Raw genomic sequence first — 24,164 nt, 5'->3', positions numbered from 1 at the left:
GACTTTAACCTGGTGTTGTGAGACTTCTTACTAGGAGAGATATTGCCATGGAGAAAACACCAGGTGATGGTAACTTACAGTTAACTACCAAGCATTGTTTGAAATTTAAACCAGGCAATTTGACCCTGATTGGTTAAAGCATTGCCCTAGTAATAAGTCAACAAATGTCTGTCACTTATTTTGTTTAGCTGAAACAGTGCCTGTATATGCTCCGAAACGTTTGATAAAATGCAGATGATCCAGAAATTTCCTTATTAATAAACAAGAACCAGAGCATAACGGTTTCATTTTCAAAAATATAAGATTTACCATTCGTGAAATGTAAAGTTTAACATTCAAACTTCTGTATTGTCTCTATTCTGCATCAATCTAACATGAACCCTGCTGTCCATTAACCTGTTACCATTTTCCTTGCAAATGGGTCTTGCTGTCAACACAATTACTTCTATTAATGAATTTAGCTAAAGACATTTTCATCCTGAAGTTAGAAACTGGAGCCCTGGGCCTCAGTTGTAAAATGTAGCCAGTAACAATGTGTTCTAATCACTTTCCATGGGACACAGGCAGCAAGGTTTCGATTAGACTTGAGATCTTGATCCTGGTAAATCTCTCTCATAAATGTTTTTGGAGTCAATGTTAGAAGCGTCATTTTTACCAAGAAAGAAGTACTGAAGTCTTTATTGTTTCTTATGAAGTTCTCGGTCTGTATGCAAAGATCTTTGATTTTGTGCAGAACTGAATGATTTCTGTGGACAGGAAAAAAAATGGTTTGAAACCAGTTCAGGTATACATGAAGAATGCGTTTTAAATAACATCACCATTTGAATTGGGCAGAAATTATATCTGGAACATATTTCTTGTCACCTATCTTAACGTGCATTTTTCCTTACACGTCTGTGTGAGGCATGTTTTAACAAATTAGAGACACTCTAAATGCAAGTTATTATAATGAATCATTGTCTGGAGCTGGGTTGGAAAACGGCAGCCTGTGGGCCACATCCAGCCCACGGGAGCTTCTGTCCCAGCTTGCAGCACCGCCATGGGTTCTGACGGAAGTAATTCAAGGTAAGTTGGTCAATGATTGGCCAGAGTTGAGTGTTTCTTGGAGTGTGCAGCGACCATGTTAGAACAGGTGCACGTACGTGGAAAGCACTGATAGCAGCACAAGGTAAGGCTGCCCTCAAGATTCTTCTTCTCTTAGACAGTCCCTTGAAAACAAGGATGATTTGTTCCCACTTCAGTTTGATGGGTTCTGAGATGGGCTGATAAGTCCAATGTGTGATCTGCAGACTCTTCTACATGCGGGGCAGGTGGCCTATGAGGTTGGGTAGATGGATTGATCGGAGCTTTCTGTATTCTTTCTGATTCCTTGGTTTTGGCTCTGCATGTTCCCGACGAAGCCTCTGGATATATTTGATCCCTTCCAGAATGAGTCTACTCCTTTCGCTGAGTCACAAAGGTCTCCCAGAGGTCTGTGGATATGTTTGACCTCTCCAAGAGTGCTTCATGGCTATCCCTAAAGAAATTCCACTGTCCTCCTGGGAGTCCCCTACCATGACCAAGTTCCAAGTGGAGCAATTGTTTCGGAAGCCTGTTGTCAGGCATGTGAATAACATATCTGGCCCAATGGAGCTGGTGTTAAGTAAATTGTGCTGGGCAAGTTGGACAATGCTGCTGTTGGGCTGCCTTCCTAGCCACTGGATCGGGAGGATCTTGTGAAGGCACTGATGGTGGTACTCCTCCAATGCTTTGAAGTCCCTGAAACATAAATTTCGGATTTGAGGTTGAATCCTTAAATAGTCTTTTCCTCAGTTGGCCAATGGCTGAGCGGGCACCTTGAAGCCAAGATGAATTTTGTGATCTATGCCAACCTTTGTCGAGAGAAGTCTCCCAAGGTCTGGAATACGTACCACATTTTCCAGGATCACAGCGATCCCTCATCTGGGAAGAAGAGTTCATGCCAGGGGACTTTCAGGAACTCTGTGATCGTGACTCTTTTCAAGAGGGGAGGCAAGTCTCATTGCAGTGACTTCTCCCTGCTGTCTGTCGCAAGGAAGTTAATTGCAAGGATTTTCCTCAAATGCCTCCTCCCAGTGGCCGAGCAACACCTTCCAGAGTCATAGTGCAGTTTTCCGTCATTGAGAGATACCACAGATCTGATCTTCATTCCATGGCAAATTCAAAAAAATGCAAAGAACAGCACCAACCCTTGAACATAGTCTTTTCCGACTTCACAAAAAGCCTATGGAGTATCCTGTTTAATTTCTCACCATCTTCCATCTACTCCACATTGATGCTAACCAATGGAACCACCACAAACTCTATTTCAGTGAAAACGGGGGTCAAACAAGGCTGTTTCATTGCACCAACACTCTTTTCGATATTCTTCACTTTAATACCACACCCCACCAAGTGTTGAGATCATCTACAGAACAGATGGGAAACATTTCGACTTACGCCTTATTCAATCCAAAACCAAAACCTGCAACCTCAAGTACTTTCTGAATATCCAAGTACAGTTAAGTCTACAGGGATCTCAGGAGGGGACCGAGATGGATCATCTGCTCTGTACTTGAGATCGGTTAAACATAACAAGTGACTTCACAAGTATGCATGTAGGTGATGAAAAAAGAAGCCTGATGGAGATTTCAGGATCAATAGTGACCATGATGACTATAATTCTTAAACTTCTGTACCTTCATAGATATTCCCTGAAATGCTGTATTTGAACATGTATCTTTTATTGCAGAAACAGCCTGATATTTTCTAACTCATTTGACACGACTGACAGCTTAACCCAAAAATCTGCTGTGCTAAGTGAAAAGATGTGCTCTTGCGTCAATGTAGCTCAGATTTTAGGAAAGTAGCAAATATTCTGGAAAGTGCAACCAACCTTCTTGTACAGACTGCACACGTGGATCTTGCTGTTTGTGCAAGGAAAATTGAGCTGTCACCAATATTCCCTGAATGATGATGAAATAGCAAAGCGAGACATTGAGAGAAACCTAGAAATCTTGTGGGACTCGATGGTCAATGTCTTCAACCACTCAACAAAGACTGGGAGAATTATCTAGTCAGAGGAAGTTTGACAAGGCCACATTAATTGTTCGCCCTTAGTTGTCCTTTAGTGATTGTTTTTACAAATGAAGTCTTTTCACGTAAAGGCCATATGTTGGCCAGTCATGTAGGGTTAGCAGGGTCATGACATCAGCTTAAAACAATCCTGGCCCATGTGCATGATATCTATGCTGCTGTCAAATGTGCCATTGCCACCAGGCTGAGACATGTACTAGCCTCTTTAAAAAAAAACAGCATCAGTCAGAGTTGTTACAATTATGGGGTTTATAAGATTCTTATTTTTTGGGGCTGTAGCTTGAAATTTAGTGTAAATGAAGGGGGATCATGTGACCTGTTCTGAAGTCTGCCTGACAGTAAACCTGGATGGTTTGCTTGTTAGAGATCAAAGCAAGGCTTTGATTGTTTTACTGATAAGAAGGTGCAAGGTATTGACATTTGGAGACAATAGCAGCAGTCTCTGAGTTTACCATGAATAAAGTCTGAGTCTTCCAAAGTCCTAGAAAGGTGTTGGCATCTTGTTGTAAGCTGTTGTTCTGTAAATAGTCCATTTGCTTACAAGAATCAAGGGAACTAATTACCATTTCTTCCTAAATGCAAGATTAATATGTTTCATGTTGCCATGAGAAAGAGGGCAGATGAAGCCATTTTTGAGATCAGGTTACGGGCTTCCCTATCTATCAATGCACATCACAGATAGAGATGATGTGTGAGCAACAGAGAGGAAAAGGCTGTTTGCCTTTATAAACAACTACAGCCGGATGCAGGTGGCAGAGTGAGTCTAGTCAAAGATATGCATCCTGCAGCTTTCCAGGGTTTCCAGGAGATTTGACCTGACATGGCTGGAGAAAGAAGAATCATCAGAAAAGGCTTTACTGGTGGTGGTGGATTTAAGAGACTGAGGAAATCACTTGGAGAGTGTCACTCAAAGTTACTACTTGGTTAAATGGGAATACAGCAACCCATTGGACGCTGGGGGTAACTGTGGATTGTTTGCTAGAAGAGCATAATTCCGTGGAGAGTGTGATAGGTTATAAGTACATAAGGGAAGTGTCACTTTCTGTTGTTAAAGTATAAGTTGCCCACATTAATCAAATATTTGACAGAAACAATTATCACTGTAGACGTTTCAGTGTGTGAAATCTTGTGTCATTCTTTCAGCTATCAACTGGAAGTTCATTTTTTTTAAGTTATAGGTCTCTATGGGGATTGTAATACAATTAAAAGCTGATATTCTAATCACTAGTATTGGAAACAAATTGGCTGATCTAGCTATCGTATGAGGCTACCAAGATCTCCATGTCAGGAACCTGTGGCAAAAGATCAACATAAAACAGTGTTAGGCTGCAGAGCAGTAGCTACAGAATGAATCACAATCAGCAAGACATTGGCATTCTGGGCTGTAAATTGCACTCTGATCTGGTGTGCATGCATTCTGCTCCTTGGCTGGTATATTTTTAATGTTTTGAGGGGTGTCACTTTCTGAAAACATTAAAATAAAGTTTGCTGTGCATTTGTCAAGTGGCTGAAAAATCTAAAATGTATTTATTAGTGTCACAAGTAGGCTTACATTAACACTGCAATGAAGTTACTGTGAAAATCCCCCAGTTGCCACACTCCGGTGCCTGTTCAGGTACACTGAGGGTCAATGTACCTAACCAGCACGTCTTTCAGACTGTGGGAGGAAACTTGAGCACCCGGAGGAAACCCACGCAGACACAGGGCGAACGAGCAGACTCCGCACAGGCAGTGACTCAAGGCAGGAATCCAGGTCCCTGGCACTGTGAAGCAGCAGTGCTAACCTCTGTGCTACCGTGTCTCTCCATGTGCTGCATAAACACTTTTTTTTCTAAATTCAGCCTTACACCTCACTGGAGTATCACTCATGTAATAGTAAGCCTAAGCCAAAGAGTTTCCTGGATGAGGATCCCATAGAACAAAGAACAAAGAAAATTGCAGCACAAGAACAGGCCCTTCGGCCCTCCAAGCCTGCACCGACCATGCTGCCCGACTTAACTAAAACCCCCTATCCTTCCGGGGACCATATCCCTCCATTCCCATCCTATTCATGTATTTGTCAAGACGCCCCTTAAAAGTCACTACCGTATCTGCTTCCACTACCTCCCCCGGCAACGAGTTCCAGGCACCCACCACCCTCTGTGTAAAAAATCTGCCATATATTTTAGTCTTTGTGTGTTCTAGAGTTAGATCAGATCTCTCTTTCTGAGGCCGTGCTTCTGCAATCACTCTAGGGGGATAGTCAAAGCTGCTTTACATCAAAGTAAACGTGGCTGTGTAACTGCACCAAAACATTCAATACCTTTTGATAAAAATGGGTGCACATGGACTGGCCACATCAACCTTTTAGTCCACGTAGAAGGGAAGATAGAGAAATCTGCCTTGTCTTAATTCATAAAACAATTCTTGGAGATTGAACAGTCTCTTGAACTGCAGATTTGGATGTTTTATTGAACTAATGTATGTAAGTTCAGTGATTACCAATTACAATTGATGTAACGTTTTGCTGTGGCAAATGACCATGTCCCAATTTCAGCTCCAAGTGTAAAAATGACCCTAGTCACTTGTCAAAACTTGCCTGTCTTCATAAAGCATGCGAGTTACAAAGACCTTTCACTGTTGCTTATGATGGTGTCTGTAGAAATCTCAAAGCATTTATTTTTTACTCTGCTTCATGTAAATATCGAACAAAATGCAAATTGTATCGTCTGCATCTCAGCATAGTTCTGTTGCTGTGAGCGAAGGAGGCATTTTAAACTATAGCTTTTGTGTCAGTTTTCTGTAATAACTGTTAATTGTTCATTAGTTGTCACCGTTCATAATTGAACAAATCATTTAATTTTAGCAGGACCCATTGGCATTTATTGTTGGTTTTCCTTTTTTTCTGTCTGTTGCCTCCATTGTCAAAAAGACTGAAGATGATCACGTGACATGCTATATATAGGCCATGGAAAGGAGGCAATCGTATGGTTCAGACTGAAAAGTCTCAGAGGAATCGGTGTCCCTAATTTTCTTTGCTTCGTCAGTGTATTTATTCCACCATGGAGCTTTGCTTAATTCAAGGAATGAGTGATATTAAATCAAAAAGTAACTCCGCTACTTTTTCCTGAAAAGGTCAAATTGTGTTATACCAGAAAATTGCTCAGATTTTTAAATGGCTTTTGGGTAAGAGGTCACCATAAAAGAAATTGAAGGACATTATTACACAGATCTCCTGACACCTTGTGGTCTTAGAATATCACTGCATTCTTAGAAGTACTGCATTGGAGCACCCATCATTTTTTTTTTCCCTTTTATTTAAAACGACTTTCACAGTTTAAAGCCTTGGGTATTCCGTGCACCCCAGTGTCAGTATAATGTAGCTGTGTATGCCATTGCTGTTGCAGTTTCCATGGAGATTGTCGAATGAGATCATTGTGACCTGGTATGAAGTGTGTCAGTTAGAAGTCTCTCAAGGAACAATGCCAAGTCGCCACTACAGTCTGTGCTGTAGATGTAAAGCAGAGAATTCCAACAAATTGGGGTTTGCTTCGGCAATAAATTATGTCACAAATTCTTAAGCGCCCACAATTAATGACCTCTAGTGTACATTTCTGACTTCTTTGCACTGTGTTTCATATCAACTAAAATGGAACTATGGATGGTATGCATCCTCAGGAGACTGTTAAGTAGAATATGGTTTTAATAAAATATATGCAGGGCATTATATATTCATTACCTATTTGTTTAAAATAAACTGGTCCCGATTTGTGAATATTAATATGGCTTATGTGAATATTGTGCTCATGAGTTTGTTTGCCAGTTTTCTCAAACAGTCAAAACTGGTTTGTTGAATGTGAGCAGCATAGTATCAGTTTGACTGAAGGAGTATTTTTTTTCTGTATCCTTTTAAAGCTAAACCCCATCTACAGCTGGAAGTCTGGGAGGGATCTGCTTCTTCGCCTTTGTCGATGACTTTCTGAACTGGCCACTAGATGTTGTACGGGTTTATAGTGAACCCACATGACCACCCAGCCGTCTGTATGATGGCACAGCACTTGCCCAACGGGAATATCGCTCAGAAAGGTAGCTTAGCAAAATGGAGAGAAATCAAGTCTGTATTGCAGTACACCAACATAACCAAATTCAGCTGCACACCATGTCAGTGACAAAAGCAAAATACTGCGCATTTCGGAAATCTCAAATAAAAACAGAAAATGCTGGCAACGTCTTTAGAGAGAGGGACAGAGTTAATATTTCAGGTTGATGACATTTCATCAGAACTCGATGATGACTACAATGTGAGGTTTTCTGGTGCTGAAATGTTAACTGAATAATGCAACAATATAAATAATTAGTGGACTTTCATTATTCTTGAAGTATAATCTTGTGTAACGGTACTGATGTTCCTTCTTAGATACTAACTTATCTAGGCATACTTTGGATAGCTTTTGACTGCAACATTGTCAGGAGGTGCACAGAATAAAATCAAAATACTGCAGATGCTAGGAATCTGAAATAAAAACAGGAAATGCTGGATAAACTCAGCAGGTCTGGCAGCAATCTTCTGGCTGTTCACAATGGTGGGATCTTCTGGTCCTGTCGACAGTGAATCCCCACCACAGGCTTCCCGGCAATGAGGGTGTGGACAGAACAAGACACCTGCGGGATCTGCCTCTGCCACCACAAATCACGCCGTGGTGGGGGGAAACAGAAAATCCAGTTCCAGAGTTAACTCTGTAAGAACATAGGACAGTACAGCACAGAACAGGCCCTTCGGCCCACGATGTTGTGCCGAGCTTTATCTGAAACCAAGATCAAGCTATCCCACTCCCTATCATCCTGGTGTGCTCCATGTGCCTATCCAATAACCGCTTAAATGTTCCTAAAGTGTCTGACTCCACTATCACTGCAGGCAGTCCATTTAAATATGTGGGGGTAGGGGTAGGGCCTGGGTGGAATTGTGGTCGGTGCAGACTCGATGGGCCGAATGGCCTCCTTCTGCACTGTAGGGTTTCTATGATTTCTATGATCAACCACTCTCTGCGTAAAGAACCTACCTCTGATATCCTTCCTGTATCTCCCACCATGAACCCTATAGTTATGCCCCCTTGTAATAGCTCCATCCACCCGAGGAAATAGTCTTTGAACGTTCACTCGATCTATCCCCTTCAGCATTTTACAAACCTCTATTAAGTCTCCCCTCAGCCTCCTCCACTCCAGAGAGAACAGCCCTAGCTCCCTCAACCTTTCCTCATAAGACCTACCCTCCAAACCAGGCAGCATCCTGGTAAATCTCCTCTGTACTCTTTCCAGCGCTTCCACATCCTTCTTATAGTGAGCTGACCAGAACTGCACACAATATTCCAAATGTGGTCTCACCAAGGTCCTGTACAGTTGCAGCATAACCTCACGGCTCTTAAACTCCAACCCCCTGTTAATAAAAGCTAACACACTATAGGCCTTCTTCACAGCTCTATCCACTTGAGTGGCAACATTTAGAGATCTGTGGATATGGACCCCAAGATCTCTCTGTTCCTCCACAGTCTTCAGAACCCTACCTTTGACCCTGTAATCCACATTTAAATTAGTCCTAAGAAGGGCACAGACTTGTGTTTGATCACAGCGACCCAAGGAAACACTGATCAGCTGGTCATATTCTTTTCAAACTTAATGTAAAATATGCTTCTCCAGATTGAACTTGGTGAGAAACTGGTTGTTAATTGGTATTAATTAGAAGCTGGAGCATGGTATTTGATTTGATTTGATTTATTGTCACGTATTAGTATACAGTGAAAAGTTTTGTTTTTTGCGTGCTATACAGACAATGCATACCATACATAGAGAAGGAAAGGATGGAGTGCAGCATGTAGTGTTACAGTCATTGCTAGGGTGCAAAGAAAGATCAACTTGATATAAGGTGCAGAGTTTAAAAGAGTTAGAGTATACTGCGGGTGCTGGAATCTGAAACCAAAACAGAAAATGCTGGAAAATCTCAGCATGTCCGTCAGTATCTGTGGAGAGAGAATAGAGCCAACATTTCAAGTCTGCTGGCAAAGGGTCACCCAAACTCGAAACGTTGGCTCTATTCTCTCTCCACAGATACTGACGGACATGCTGAGATTTTCCAGCATTTTCTGTTTTTATTCTTCCCGGTCATTAATGTCAGTGCCATGGAGCTTCAGTCCATTTATAACTGTTTCTGAAGAAAGCAGTTTATATATTTAAACTTTATAATATGTGAAAGAACGCTTAGTATATTGCATTTTTGTTAATTTATAACAAGGATGATACTCTGACCAATAGGAGCAATTGATATGCTGCTTTCATTAATAAATCCATGAAAAAACACACAAATTCTGTTAACATCATCGTACACTCGGATATTGGTACTGAGCAGCAATAATAAGCAAAAGTCTCTGCTTATCACTAGTATCTTCTACTAGAAAATGCACATATAGATGTCAGGTGAATGGTGAGTGTGACTTTCTTCTGAGGCTGTTCATAGTAGAATGGCTAACAACAACAACAACTTGTATTTACACAGTACTTAGTAATAAAACACTCCAAGGCACTTCATGGGATGAGACCAGCAATATTTGACACTGAGACACATAAGGACAGATGGCCATTACTCCAGTAATACTACTGGGTATTACTCTACTATTTCTGAAAGCTGTCTCCGACTCAAGAATAGCTTCTTCCCTGCTGCCATCAGACTTTTGAATGGACCTACTATATATTAAACTGATCTTACTCTACACCCTATCTGTAACTGCAACACTATATTCTTCACCCTCTCCTTTCCTTCTCCGCTATGTACTCTATGAATGGTATGTTTTGTCTGTATAAGAAACAATACTTTTCACTGTTTCCCAATACATGTGACAATAAATCAAATCAACTGTGCCCATCCATAACAAACAAACATTTACACAAATAATGTTAGTTTTTACCTCAAGGGATTTGCAATATAAAAGTGAGAAGGTGGCACTTAACTTCTACAGGGCCTTAATGATACCCCAATCTGGGTTCAATTTTTGGTGCCAGGCTTTAGGATAAATAAGGGGGTGTAGAGCAGATTTATCAGAATGATACCAGGGTTTAAAAGGTTCAGTTATGTGGAAGGGCTACATAAATTTGGTTTATAATCACTTGATTTTATAAAGGTGAGGAGTGATCTAATCAAAGTGTTTAAGATAGTAAAGGGATTTGTTGGGTAAATACCAAGGAACTATTTCTTCTGATGGGGGAATCCAGAACAAGGGAATACGATCCTAAAATTAGGGCTAGGCAAATTACGAGTGAAATCGAGAAGCATTTTCTCATACAATGTATAGGGGAAACCTGGAACTCCCTTCTGCCAAGCCTTGTAGAGGCTGGGTCAATTGGACCTGTGTTTAGAAGAATGAGAGGTGATCTCATTGATACATACAAGATTCTGAAGGGATTTGACAGGATAGACACAAAGGGATTATTTCTGCTGGCTGAGGTATTTTGAACACTGGGGAACAGCCGTAGGATAAGGGGTCATTCATTTTGGACTGAGATGGAGATAAATTCCTTCACTCAAAGGGTTGTGAATGTTTGGAATTCTCTTCCCCGGAGCATTGAAAATGCTCCATCGTTGACTATATTTAAGGCTGTGATAGACAGATTTTTGCATCTCAGGGAATCAAAGGATATGAGAAGTGGGATTTGGGAATTGAAGTCCAGGATCAACCATGAATAAATTGAATGGCAGAGCATGCTCGACGGACTGTATGGTCTACTCCTCCTACCTCTTGTGTTCTTCTGTGTCAAAGATGAGAGTTGACATTTTTAGGTAAAGGTATCGGAGATATAGGGGAAAGGCAGGTAAGTGGACATGAGGCGCAGATCACCCATCATTTGTTAGAATGACATGAGGGACTGAATTACCTACTTTGTTCCTACACATAGAAGATCTAGATTCCGAGTCCACTGGACCCTTGCAGTAGAACTTGTGGTCAAATTCATGGTATTTACTACTAGTATGCACTCGGCTATAATGTAACAAACGTCAGTGAAATGTTACATGAGAGGGCAGGAGGGAAGATGCAAGCCGAATGAAAGGCTATTTAAAAGTGTGTTTTATGAAATGTGATTTTCCTTTTGTCCTAATCAAATCAGGAATTAGAATGCACGCAGCTATGTTTCTGAACTTGTACACAACCATTTACATTTTTCCTCTTTAAAGGGAGAGCAGTTGGAAATTGCAAACCTCATCATGTTGAGAAGTATGTTTATTAATGCATCATTTAAAATCTTGGGCTATACTGCTAAGGAACTTGTTCAACCTTACTAGCCCAAACATGCTGAATGGAATCCAGATTTGACAAGCATCCAATATTCAGTCCTGTCATTGCAACACAGAGGAAAACAATGTTACCCCCAAAGCAATATTTGTTGAGGATAAGGGTTGACAATTGTTGATGTGTTATCTTAGGAATTCCTGGTCTTTTGCTGTAAAGCTCGGAGATGGGCCAACATCAGTAGCAGGCACAGGTCAATCTGAAGCTTCCAAATGAGAGGAAATGGAATGTTCCTGGCCTCTCACTTAATTTCCTAGATTGCTCTCAGGGTAGGTACCCCAGGACAGAAATGCCAAGAATCATGGTGTCACTAAACTCCTACTGATGGGAGTGTTGTGTGGTCCTGGAGCAAGCCAAAGACCTCAACGTGAAACACTTTTCAAACCTCAAGGCCTCCTTCGTCCAGGATCTCCAGTCTGCCAATCTCTCTCAGCAGCTATCAGGTCTGCATGTCCAAGTTCTGATGCAGAGCTGAAAGACCTGCAGCAGTGCCTTGTTTTCTTGCCCTTCTTGCCAGTGAAACGTTTATTTTAGTCATTTAAAAAATCTTTTGTTTGCACTTCAGCCCACACTCCTGATCTACAGGCACCTGTTGCGGAGGTGGAGGGGGAGTGGGGAAGGAGGAGGATCTCCTTGTGAACCTGCTCCTGGGCCTGGTCAAACTTGCCAGCAACAGGTCCAGGCAATGGGCGACCAAGGGGGTCGTCGGACCTGACTGCCCCTCTACCATGGTTACATTCATGGCCAGGTGTCCCTGGAGAGGAAGCAGTGTCCACGGTCACCATCAAGGCCTTCCGTGCCCGTTGGGCACCACGGGGACAGGCATCCGTTATTGGCCCCTTTAATCACCTTTTGTTTTGATGTTTTAAGTTTCATTTGTGCTTTGTTTTTCTTTTGGGCAGTCCCTCTTTAAGAGGCTGCTTTGCCCCTCAGTTTAGTTAGTTTAGTTTAATTGGTTTAACTCAAAAGAGTGGTAGGAGATGTGTGAGGTGGCAGAAAATCTGACCTTTAACCCTTCAGTCTTCAAAGAATTTAAGTATCTATGGTCATCTTATACTTCCTGAAAAGGTCAACACTTGAAAAGCCATGTTATCTTTCTTTATTTAAAACAGTAGTTTTTAAAAATATAATTTATTTCAACAATAAAGACTTCCTTTGTCAAAGATATCAGATGTTCTTTGGGATGTACTGTGGGTTTAATGTTGGGTTTTTAATAGCGTTCCTGTCGGTCTACAAAATTAAAAAGATTGTGGCGCAGTCTTAACACTTCGCAGTTTTCATAGAATTCCAGAGGATTTTGAGAATGAAAATTTGTAATATTTATTACATGTTGTATTCTTTAGGAGAAAAATATAGGCAAACATTAAATAAGAACATAAGAACTAGGAGCAGGAGTAGACCATCTGGCCCCTCGAGCCATTCAATAAGATCATGGCTGATCTTTTCATGGGCTCAGCTCCACTTACCCGCCCGCTCACCATAACCCTTAATTCCTTTACTGTCCAAGAATTTATCTATCCTTGCCTTAAAAACATTCAATGAGGTAGCCTCAACTGCTTCACTGGAATTCCACAGATTCACAACCCTTTGTGTGAAGAAGTTCCTCCTCAACTCAGTCCTAAATCTGTTCCCCCTTATTTTGAGGCCATGCCCCCTAGTTCTAGCTTCATCTGCCAGAGGAAACAACCTCCCTACTTCCATCTTTTCTATTCCCTTCATAATCTTATAAGTTTCTATAAGATCTTCCCTCATTCTTCTGAATTCCAATGAGTACAGTCCCAGTCCACTCAGTGTCTCCTCATAAGCCAACACTCTCAACTCCGGAATCAACCTAGTGAATCTCCTCTGCACCCCCTCCAGTGCCAGTACATCCTTTCTCAAGTAAGGAGACCAAAACTGCATGCACTACTCCAGGTGTGACCTCACCAGCACCTTATACAGCTGCAACACAACCTCCCTGTTTTTAAACTAAACTCCATCCCTCTAGCGATGAGGGATAAAATTCCAGTTGCCTTCTTAATTACCTGCTGCACCTGCAAACCAATTTTTTGCGATTCATGCACAAGGACACCCAGGTCTCTCTACACAGCAGTATGCTGCAATTTTTTTAATCATTTCGCTGTTATTTCTACCAAAATGGATGACCTCACATTTACCAACATTGTACTCCATTTGCCAGACCCTTGCCCACTCACTTAATCTATCTATATATCCCTTTGCAGACTTTCAATGTCCTCTGCACACTTTGCTCTACCACTCATCTTAGTGTCACCTGCGAAGTTCGACTCTCAATATTTCCAAATGCTACCAATGTACTTGATGTTTGACACATCAAAAAGACTTTTGAATACTGTCCTTAGAAACTGTAGGATGGATGTTTAATGGTTTTGACCTTCACCTGTTATGGGTAGCAAGAAATTGATGCTGCAACTTAATGTTGAATTATATTTAAAACAAAATTATAAAGATGCCCAATTCATTTTGTAAGGCATTGTGCTCTCAGTCAGTTTTAGATTTGAAATGCTTTAAAAGGATGGAACCACATTCAGTCATTTTTCATTTTAGATTTTGTTAGTATTTCAACTATACAAGTTTATGTTTATCACTAGCTGCAAGTATAGCACTCTACAGTATTACCAAGACATATAATTAAAAACTATGCTTCCATAACAGAACTCAATTTAGACTAAAGCAACTTTTACTCGCCCAGTTTGGCACAATGCATTTAGCTATTAAATTTCAATCTCACTTGAGTATTTGGAGAACTCAACAGCTCTTTTCAGATGCTGACGAACCTGTTCTATATTTCCTGCATTTTCTCTTTTTTTTTTGAGTATTTGCAAATGGTTTGCTGTCTGTAAATTCAAGATTTGAGCTTATAATAGTTATAGTGACGCATTGCAGAACAAATGTGCTGTCGCAAAAAAGTTCTGAAAGTATATGATTTGATATTTGTGACATATGCACATTTGACTAACTTTGGCAACTTCCCTGATAGCCCCATGTTAAAGATATTACTCAGTATCGTCCTAGATTTCTGACCAATATCACCGGATTTCTGGCTAGACTGCATATGTTGCAGTGATTATGACTGCAATGCACTTGTCTCTCCTTTTCCTGCTTGACTTCCCTGCAGCATTGACATTGTTGACCATACCATTCTCTTATAATGTGTCCTGTCCATCGACCTTCTCATCAGGGCTATCTGCTAATGATTCTTTTGCTACTTTTCAAATATAAGCAAAGCATCGCAACAATAAGGATTCCCTTCCCCCATTTACATTGTCGCCTCCTGAGCCCTTGCTATCCATGGCAGCTCTTAGTGCCAGCATCTGTGGGTATGGGTCAGCTTTCACTCTACCTATCCACTCAGCTACCTCCATGCTGTCAGACTCCACCACAAACTTAATTTTATTGCCACTAACTTAGTTCTACTCCTGGTCTCTGCTTGAACGAGGCCATTCACTGCCTTGCTGTCCTGCTCAACTTTAAACTGATGGGAAGATAGTAATGTATTTGTGATGTCACTGGACTAGTAATCAATAGTCCCAGGCTAATCCTCTGGGGAATGGGTTCCAATCCCACCACGACAGCTGGTGGAATTTGAATTCAATTAATAACAATCTGGAATTAAAAGCTGGTTTCAGTAATCGTCACCATAAAACCGCGATCGATTTGCTTTAAAAACCCATCTGGTTCACAAATGTCCTTTAGGGAAGGAAATCTGTCATCCTTACTTGGTCAAGACTACATGTGACTCCAGACCCAGAGCAATGTGGTTGACTCTCAACTGCCCTCGAAAATGGCCGAACAAGACTCTCAGTACAAGGGCAAATAGGAATGGACTACAAATGCTGGCTTTTGCCAGCAATGCCTACATCCCACAAAAGAAAAAAAAACTAATTCTCTACATCAGCAAAAGCACTGACCTCCATTTCTGCAATATTGCCTTCCGCATTGCCTCTACAGCTGAACTTAACAAGTATAATGCTCTCCTTGCTGGCCTCCCATCCAAATGCCCACCTCCATAAACAAGTTCAAAACTCTACTGCACTTAACTTATCATACACTAAGCCCTGCTCATCTGTCATCCCCTTGTTAACCTGCATTTCTTCCATCTGAAAGCATTAAATTCAGAATGATCATTTTAATCTTTACACCCCCCCCCCATGACCTTGCCCTCACCCTGTCTTTGCAATTTCTATCAGCTCTATATCTGCTGATCTCTCAATTTCCACGATGCTATCTTTTTGTCAGCATTTGCCAGTGACCTCCCTTCGTGCCATCATTAGTGCCAGAATCTTCATTGTAAATTCTTAATTCTCTTCTTAAATATCTCTAGCTTTTGTAAAATATTACGGAACCTGTTTTGTAACATTCTGGTTAATATGATCGATTGTTGGATAAACATTTTTTACTCCACTATTGAGGCGCATCTAGAAAATGCACTGATAGAACTCACCAACGTTCCCTAGGCAGCACTTTCCAAGTCCACGACCGCTACCATCTAGAAGGATGAGAGCAACAGATACCTGGGAACACCACCAGCTGGAAGTTCCCCTCCAAGTCACTTACCAACTTGACTTGGAAATATATAACGTTCCTTCACAGTTGTTGGGTCAAAATCCTGGAACTCCCTCCCTAGCACACCACATGGACTGCAGCAGTTCAAGAAAGTAGCTCATCACCACATTCTCGAGGGCAATTTGGGATGTGCAATAAATGCTGCCTATTGAGCAACACCCATAACCTTTTTATGAATAAAAATAGCTTTAAATAGTCCTGACTTCCTTCGTCTTATATTCTAATATTCTGAATATAGTTCAGTAATGAATTTGCCTTGTCTGTGGAACAGCAAAAGCATGTTAATCATCAAACTTAAACCTAAAGCACCACCCCTCTCTCAGAACTATCTTGATATGATCTGTAATCCAACATGGAACATTTGCCATTTTTGTTCTAACTTTGTTCAGTAGTTTCTGTAATTCATATATATATGTATATATATATTCACAATAGACTCTTTCCAAGTTTTTTGAGAAATTTGAGCTAAATTGCTATAGTACTTAAAGGTTTAACCAAGATTGGGTAAACCAAAATTATACCATAATCTAATTCCGTCAATTTTCACTTGCTAACTTATATCAAAAGTCATTTCTATTCAACATAAACCTTCTCAAATGTTTGAGGGTCCAAAAATATTAACAGAAGCCATGCAGTAGCACCTACACTGATCAATTATATTATAATACTACTGAAACAACGCCAAAAGTTGTAGTAAGATGTTTTTTGACATTAATGGAGACCAGCAAATATTTTTAGTCATGGTGAGTGCAGAATCATACTAAACACCTAACTGCTGTGATTTAAACTTATAGATTAGCGTCTTCTTCTGGGAATTGAAGAGGAGGCTGAGGTGGGATTTGATTGAGGTGTGTGGGGCCTGGATAGAGTGGATGGAAAGGGCATATTTAACCTTAGCAGAGAGGTCAATGACTAGGGGCATAGATTTGAAATTGATTGGTGGAAAGATTAGAAAGGAGATGAGGATTTTTACAGACGCACCATAGAAAGCATCCTTTCCGGATGTATCACAGCTTGGTATGGCTCCTGCTCTGACCAAGACCGAAAGAAACTACAAAGGGTTGTGGACGTAGCCCAATCCATCACGCAAACCAGCCTCCCCATCCATTGACTCCATCTACACTTCCCGCTGCCTCGAAAAAGCAGCCAGCATAATCGAGGATTCCACACACCCCAGACATTCTCTCTTCCACCTTCTTCCATCAGGAAAAAGATACAAAAGTCTGAGATCACATACCAACCAACTCAAGAACAGCTTCTTCTCTGCGGCCATCAGACTTTTGAATGGACCTACCTTATATTAAGTTGACCTTTCTCTACACCCTAGCTATGGCTGTAACACTATATTCTGCACCCTCTTTCCTTCTCCCCCATGAACGGTATGCTTGGTCTGTATAATGCAAGAAACAATGCGTTTCACTGTATCCCAATACATGTGACAATAATCTAATCAAATCAGGAAACATGTTTTCATCCAATAGGGGCCTGGAACTCACTGCCATCACGGTAGTAGAGGCAGAAACCCTCAACTCATTTAAATATGCACCCCAAATGACATACCCTGCAGAGCGATGGACCAAATGCTGGAAAGTGAAATTAGGCTGGATGGTTCATTTTTGACCTTGTGCAGACACGATGGGCCAAGTGGCCTCTTTCTGTGCTGTACGTTTTCTATGATTCTATTAAATGCACAGAAATTTCATAAATAATTCCTTCCCCAATAAGTTGGAGCAAATGGATACTCACATTCATTATGCTTTCATTCTTTCTGTCATCCTTAAGTAGCCATGTTAAAAATGTCCTGGTTGAGTACATAAGATTAGTAAGTTCTTTGCTGGCATGATAAATAGTGCATGGAATTTGATCTGAAAATATGGTACAGATGTTTTTGTTTATGTTTTTACCATGGCAACTAAAGTTGAACACGTGAGCCTCTGCACATTCATAATCCCCTTTCTAAACCAGTTGAGAAAATCTCAAACTCAGGGAGGATTGCAAGTACCATTTTGCAGTAAAATCAAAGTGTACCTGCAGGATTAAGTTCTGCATTTTAAGACATTCATTTCTGTGGCTCAGTCTGACTCCTGATTATTAATTTACACAGAACCATTGTCAAAACAATTGATTATAAAGCCTGTGTTGGCAAATGAGTGGTGAGCACCCAGAGAGACCATACTTTTTGTGCGCAACTTTTCTTCAATTTAATGGATTTTTTCAACTTCCATTAGATTACCATAGATAGAAATGACCAATTATTTGTGGTGATTTAACCCTTTTGCTCTGAAACTGGTTCATTGTGCAGATTATAATTATTGTGGAACACCTGATTTACAGATTAATTGCACAACTAATGAAAGCACTTTGGGATGACTACTCATATAGTTTTTGTGGTCAAACCCAAATCAGTTTACAATTAGTTTTTCATCGCTGGCCTGTCGCAATAAAATTTTATAGTGAGAACCAAGCTGACTCCATATTTCACAACTGTTATGTGGTATGATAAATACAGATTATGTTTTTCAATAGATTTCCAACATCTTTGTGAATAGTGTGCTTTTAGTTCATGCCAGTAAATTTGATGTATCGTGGCATGGCTGTTAAACTACTTTGGAAAATTCTCAAAGTCAAATGATTAGGTTTTAATTGAGTGAATTTACAAGATTGAAGCTGTTATTTGAATATGCAATAAATCATGAACTACTCTTGCACGAAAGTTGTAGAATCTTGCTTACAGCAATGGAGGGCTTCACTTTGATGTTTAACCGCAGTCATCAATCCTCACCTGTCCTATTATTCCTTTATAATATGGGTTGTTATTCCACAAAAATCAATTGCAAATCATCATTTGTAATGATTATTGCAAGCTTAAATTTTGATTCTTGAAGAAGGATGTCACTGCTTTATGCGCTACATCCTGACAGTTAATGCCCACTACGGCTAGCTAAAAGAGGAAGAAAATGCAATAAAACTCCACCACTCTTTTTCTATCCACATTTTATATCTAGGAATGTAGCGTGCCAGATACCTTGCTCATTGATTCATGCTAATGGTGTGAAGTTGTCTGGTCGTTGGTAAGCAAGAGACAAATTGCACCCAGACAATTGATTCCACAAGATATTTATCTGTGTTTATAATGTTTGCAAGTCTTATTTTCAGCACTAAAATCATGGTCATTTGGCTCTCTTAAAAACAAATCGTGTTGGATTTTTGTGAACTACTTTTGTAGTTTCCATTATTTTAGTTAAAGACCAAAATTTAAGGCAACCTGTGAAGGAGTAGAATTAACTGAAGCACGATTGTTTCTGCCTGATAGAGGCTGGAGAGCTGGGAGACCCAAAATAAGTCATTACCTCACTACCGATAGCGGAAGGTTGTAATTATAGGTGAGAAGTTTACATTATAAATGCAGACAGAGGAAATTAGAATGTAATAAAGTTGACACAAAAGAGTGACAAATGTATGACATAAAGTAGGGGTTGTAGGTAAAATTGCATAGATGTGCAATTTTTAGTAAGATAAAGATAGAATTGTATTATTATGTTTCTGTGTTCTGGATACATCTGTATCTGTAGCATCTACTCACTTGGACTTGATTTTTTTTAAATTCAATCGTAGGACATGGGCGTCACTGTCTGGCCAGTATTTATTGCCCATCCCTGGTTGCCCTTGAGAAGGTGAGCCGCCTTCTTGAATAACTGCAGTCCATGTGTTGTGGGTTGACCCATAATGCTGTCAGGGAGGGAATTCCAGGATTTTGACCCAGCGACTGCGAAGAACCAGTGATGTATTTCCGAGTCAGGCTGGTGGCTTGGAGGGGAAGTTGTAGGTGATGGTGTTCCCATGCATCTGCTGCCCCTGTCCTTCTAGATGGAGGTGGTTGTGGGTTTGGAAGATGCTGTCCAAGGATCTTTGGTGAATTGTTGCAGTGCACCTTGTAGGTAGTACACACTGCTGCTACTGAGTGTCGGTGATGGAGGGAGTGGATGTTTGTGGATGGGGTGCCAATCAAGCGGGCTGCTTGACTTAAATTACACAACTAAACAGTTAATATAAGGTGCTGTATCAAAGGGATATCAGCGGGCTGTAGAAACTTCATAGAAAAAACTACTATAAAACATGAGACAGTAAACCAATAAAATTGCTCCAAGTACTTAAAATCCTTTTGACCATAATTTTAGGCTCTTATTAAGTTGAGGAACTTTAACACCGAAAATAAGGTTTGTAACATAATAAACATAGATGAATTACAAAATGTATACAGAATTCATTTTACTAACCTGTGCAATGTCATTTTCCTTTATTTAAAATTAGTATTTTTTTATTGGAGGTCTGTAACTCTTTTAAAAAGCGTGGTGTTCAAGTTCAGTGGGCGTCCCAAAGCTGAGTGAATTTGAGAGAGCAATAAGCTTCAACTCATATGATTGTTTTGCGTTTGACAGCAAGCCTGACCACTCTCAGAACATGCCCAATCTTGTTTATCAGGCCTACATCCCACCTCTCTTGTGTTTATTGATGAGGAATTGTTAACTTCTGCTCCCCCCCCCCCCTTCAACTAGCAGCCATCATTCAAAAAATCACTTGCATTTATATAGTGACTTTCATGATCTCAGAATCTCCCAAATTGCTCACCAGCCAATGAAGAATATTTTAAATTATAGAAAACACGACAGCACCATGCATTTAGCAAGGTCCCACAAAAGCAATGTTATAATGACCAAATAATCTACTTTAGTGATGCTGATTGAGGGATGAATATTGGCCAGGACACTGAGAGAGGGGCGAATTTTGCTGTTCCGCCCGCCACAGGAATTTTAGCGGGTGAGGGACGGACCATGGAAAGGCCCGTTGACCTCAGATGGGATTTTCGGTTTCGGGGCAAGTGCGGACGGAAAATCCTGCCCAGGATCTTTTACATCCACCTGAGAGGGCAGATGTGGGCTGCGGTTCAACGCCCCATTTAAAAGATAGTGTCTCCGACAGAGCAACACTCCCTCAGTACTGTCCTGAAATGCCAGCATAGATTTTGTTCTCAAGTTTCCGGAGTGGAACTTGCCCACAACCTTCTGATTCATCAACTAGAGTGCTATCACTAAGATAAGGGTAAAGGAACTTTAAGGAACTGAAATTAAATTTTTATACAAAATCATCAAAACAAAGTGAAGCATAGAGTTTGGAATTTTATCGGGGTAACCAAGGAGGCAAGATTAATGCAACCTTCATTTGGAAGGTTGGCTCCTAGCCTTGCCTGTCTTTATATGGGACATGTGGAATATTCCTTGTTTCAGTCTACTTGGGGCCCCCTTTTCTCAAATCATTTTGTGATACATTGATGACTGTATCAGTGCCCGATCCTACTCTTGCCCTGAATTGGAAAACTTCACCAACCTTGCTTCAGATTTCCACCATTCTCTCAGTTTCACATGGTCCACTTCTGACGCTTCCTACCCTTCATCTCCGCTTCTGGTGAAAAGCTATCTATTAATATTTATTATCGGCCCACTGACTCCCGCAGCTACCTTGACCGCACTCCTTCATAGTCTACATTCTGTAATCGCTCCGTTCCTTTCTGCCGTTTCCTCTATCTCTGTCACATCTGTTTCGGCGATGCAGCCTTCCTCACCAGCATTAATGAGATGTCTTTCTTCCTCAACCAAGGATTTTCATCTCCGCTGTGATTGGCAGAACCCTTGATTATGTCTGTCACATTTCCCAACTTCCACCCTGACTCCTCCCGTTCCTCTCAGAATACGATTCCTATATTGTCTTCACCTTGCACCTCACCAGTCTTCGTATTCGATGGATCATTTTCCCACTTCCTGTCTGATGCTACCACCAAAAACATCTTCCCACTCCCTTCAAACATTCTGAAGAGGCCGTTCTCCCCAAAATGCCCTGGTCCACGTCTCAATCAGTGACTCAGCCCCCGTTGATGGCTGGGGAAGAAAATTTCAAACACTAGTGACCCTCTGAGAGGTGGAATTCCTCCTAAGTACCTCATCTTTCAATTAGGTAATTTATAGCCTTTCAGACTCAATATTGACTTTAACAATTTCAGACCATAAACCTATCCACCCCATTTTGTTTCCTTTTCTTTCAGTGTTCCAGTTTTTCTCTGATTTTCACTTTCAGACAGGAGCACACCTGATTGAGGCACATACTTGTTTCTTTTCTTGTCCTATCACCGTTAGCCCTATGAGAATAAAATCTTCTGTCATTCAATCTGTCCAGTCCTCCTTTCAATTGCACACCTTCCTTTTGTCCTTCTCAGAACTGTCACATCTCTAACTTTCCCCATTCTGATGAAAGGTCATTGACCCGAACACAAACTCTGTTTCTCTCACCATAGATGATGCCTGACCTGCTGAGTTATTTCCAGCATTTTCTGTTTTTATTTCAGATTTCCAACATTAGCAATGTTTTGCTCTCCAATTAATGGAATCTAGTTTCATGTTTTCCAGCCTCACATTATAAGAAATTTTAGATTGTGTGTTTTTATATGAACTTGTGGCAATGGCACAAAGAATTCTAAAATGTACACTGTGGTGGTTCTATTCTGATACTGCATTTGACTTGTGGTCAAATAGACCAATGTTTTAAAACTTCACATTAAAGTGCACCACGCTTTTTAAGAGAGTAACAGGCCTCCAATAAAAAAGATTAATTTTAAATAAAGGAAAATGACATTGTACAAGTTAGTAAAATTAATTTTGTATACATTTTGTAATTCATCTATGTTTATTTTACAAATCTTATATTCAGTGTTAGTTCCTCAACTTAATAGGAGCCTAAAATTATGGTCAATAGGACTTAAAGTACTTGGAGCAATTTTATTTGTTTAATGTCTCACATTTTATTAGTAGTTTTTTTCTATGAAGTTTCTACAGCCTGATGATCAGATCAGCAAAATAAGCTTCTAAAAAAGGTGTACTTTGTGTCAACATCAGCAATTCCTCTTTATTGAGACATACATTTCAATAAATTTGTATCTAGTGCCTGACCAGGTATATAACCAATTCATTCAACACTGCTACTTGTCATGGCGCTATGAATCACATGGGTCTTGTATCCAGGCTAAATGCTAATTAGCTATCCTTTAGAGCTGCAATTCCATTCCATCCTGGAATTAAATAGACAGTGTAATGTGTGACAGTTTATGAAACCTGACATTCCTATCGCCTCCCTGTGAGACTAAGAGACTAAATGTAAACCCACAGCCATCACAGATTCCCTTGCCATTGTCCAAAGGTGTGAACATCTTGCATCTCCTTCCCAGTCAAAGAATCTGGGCCGCCTTTAACCTTCAACAAATATACCCTCCAAGCTTGTTGTTAGGCAGAATTCAGAAGAGGTTACATGACTGTCCTCATTCCTCAACTGTACCCTAAGTTAAAGAGACAGTGCCAAAACATAATTCTTATAAACTTTGTATTCATAACAAAATTGAAATTTACCTTCCTTCAACTCAAAAAGCTCTGTTAATCAAACATATATTCCAGCAAAACCCAGAGGGCATTTATATTTTAACTAAATAGTGTTTTTCTTCTGGATACCTGAAGCAGACATAACCTCTTTTCCAAGGTGAAAGCAAAATACTGTGGATGCTGGAAAGCTGAAATAAAAACAGAACATGTTGGAAAGACTCAGCAGGTCAGGCAGCATCTGTGGAGAGAGAAACAGAGTTTTAATGTTTCAAATCTGCATAACTTCAGAGCTGAAGAGTGATAGAAATATGATGGGTTTTATATCGTTGAAGAAAGGGGATGGAGCAGGTGGAGCAAAATAGAAGGTCAGGGATAGGTGGGCGATTTGACGAAGTTTGTCATGGGCACAAGACAAAGGGAGTGGTAATGATAGTGTTGAAAGCAGGTGCTAACTGTGGCTTAAAGATCAGATAGCAGAATGTGTTAATAACAGAACAAGGGCCAGCGCTCTGTGAAAACATACTGGCCCTGTGGAGTGGGGGGGGGGCAGGGCAGGGCAGGGAAAAAACAATCAAAACGGAGGACAAAGTTCATGGTCTGAAATTGTTGAATGCAGCTGTTAAGTCGAGAAGGTTGTAAAGTGCCGAATTGCAAGATGAGGTGTTATTCCTCCAGTTTGCATTGGACCGCACTGGAACAGTGTAGCAGGCCGTGGATGGAAATGTGGACATGAGAGAAAAATGGTACATTGAAA

General features: G+C 40.6%; 1 protein-coding gene across 3 annotated transcripts in view; it reads left to right on the top strand.

Annotated features, from left to right (window-relative positions):
- Positions 1 to 24,164, top strand: part of micu2 (mitochondrial calcium uptake 2) — a 443,854-nt gene that overhangs the window by 136,311 nt on the left and 283,379 nt on the right. The gene's annotated exons all lie outside the window — the stretch shown is intronic.

This window comes from Mustelus asterias, chromosome 10 (assembly GCF_964213995.1).
Source record: "Mustelus asterias chromosome 10, sMusAst1.hap1.1, whole genome shotgun sequence".
NCBI classification, from domain to species: Eukaryota; Metazoa; Chordata; class Chondrichthyes; order Carcharhiniformes; family Triakidae; genus Mustelus; species Mustelus asterias.
The sequence above is the reverse complement of the archived record's forward strand: the minus strand, read 5'-3'. Positions and strand labels throughout refer to the sequence as shown.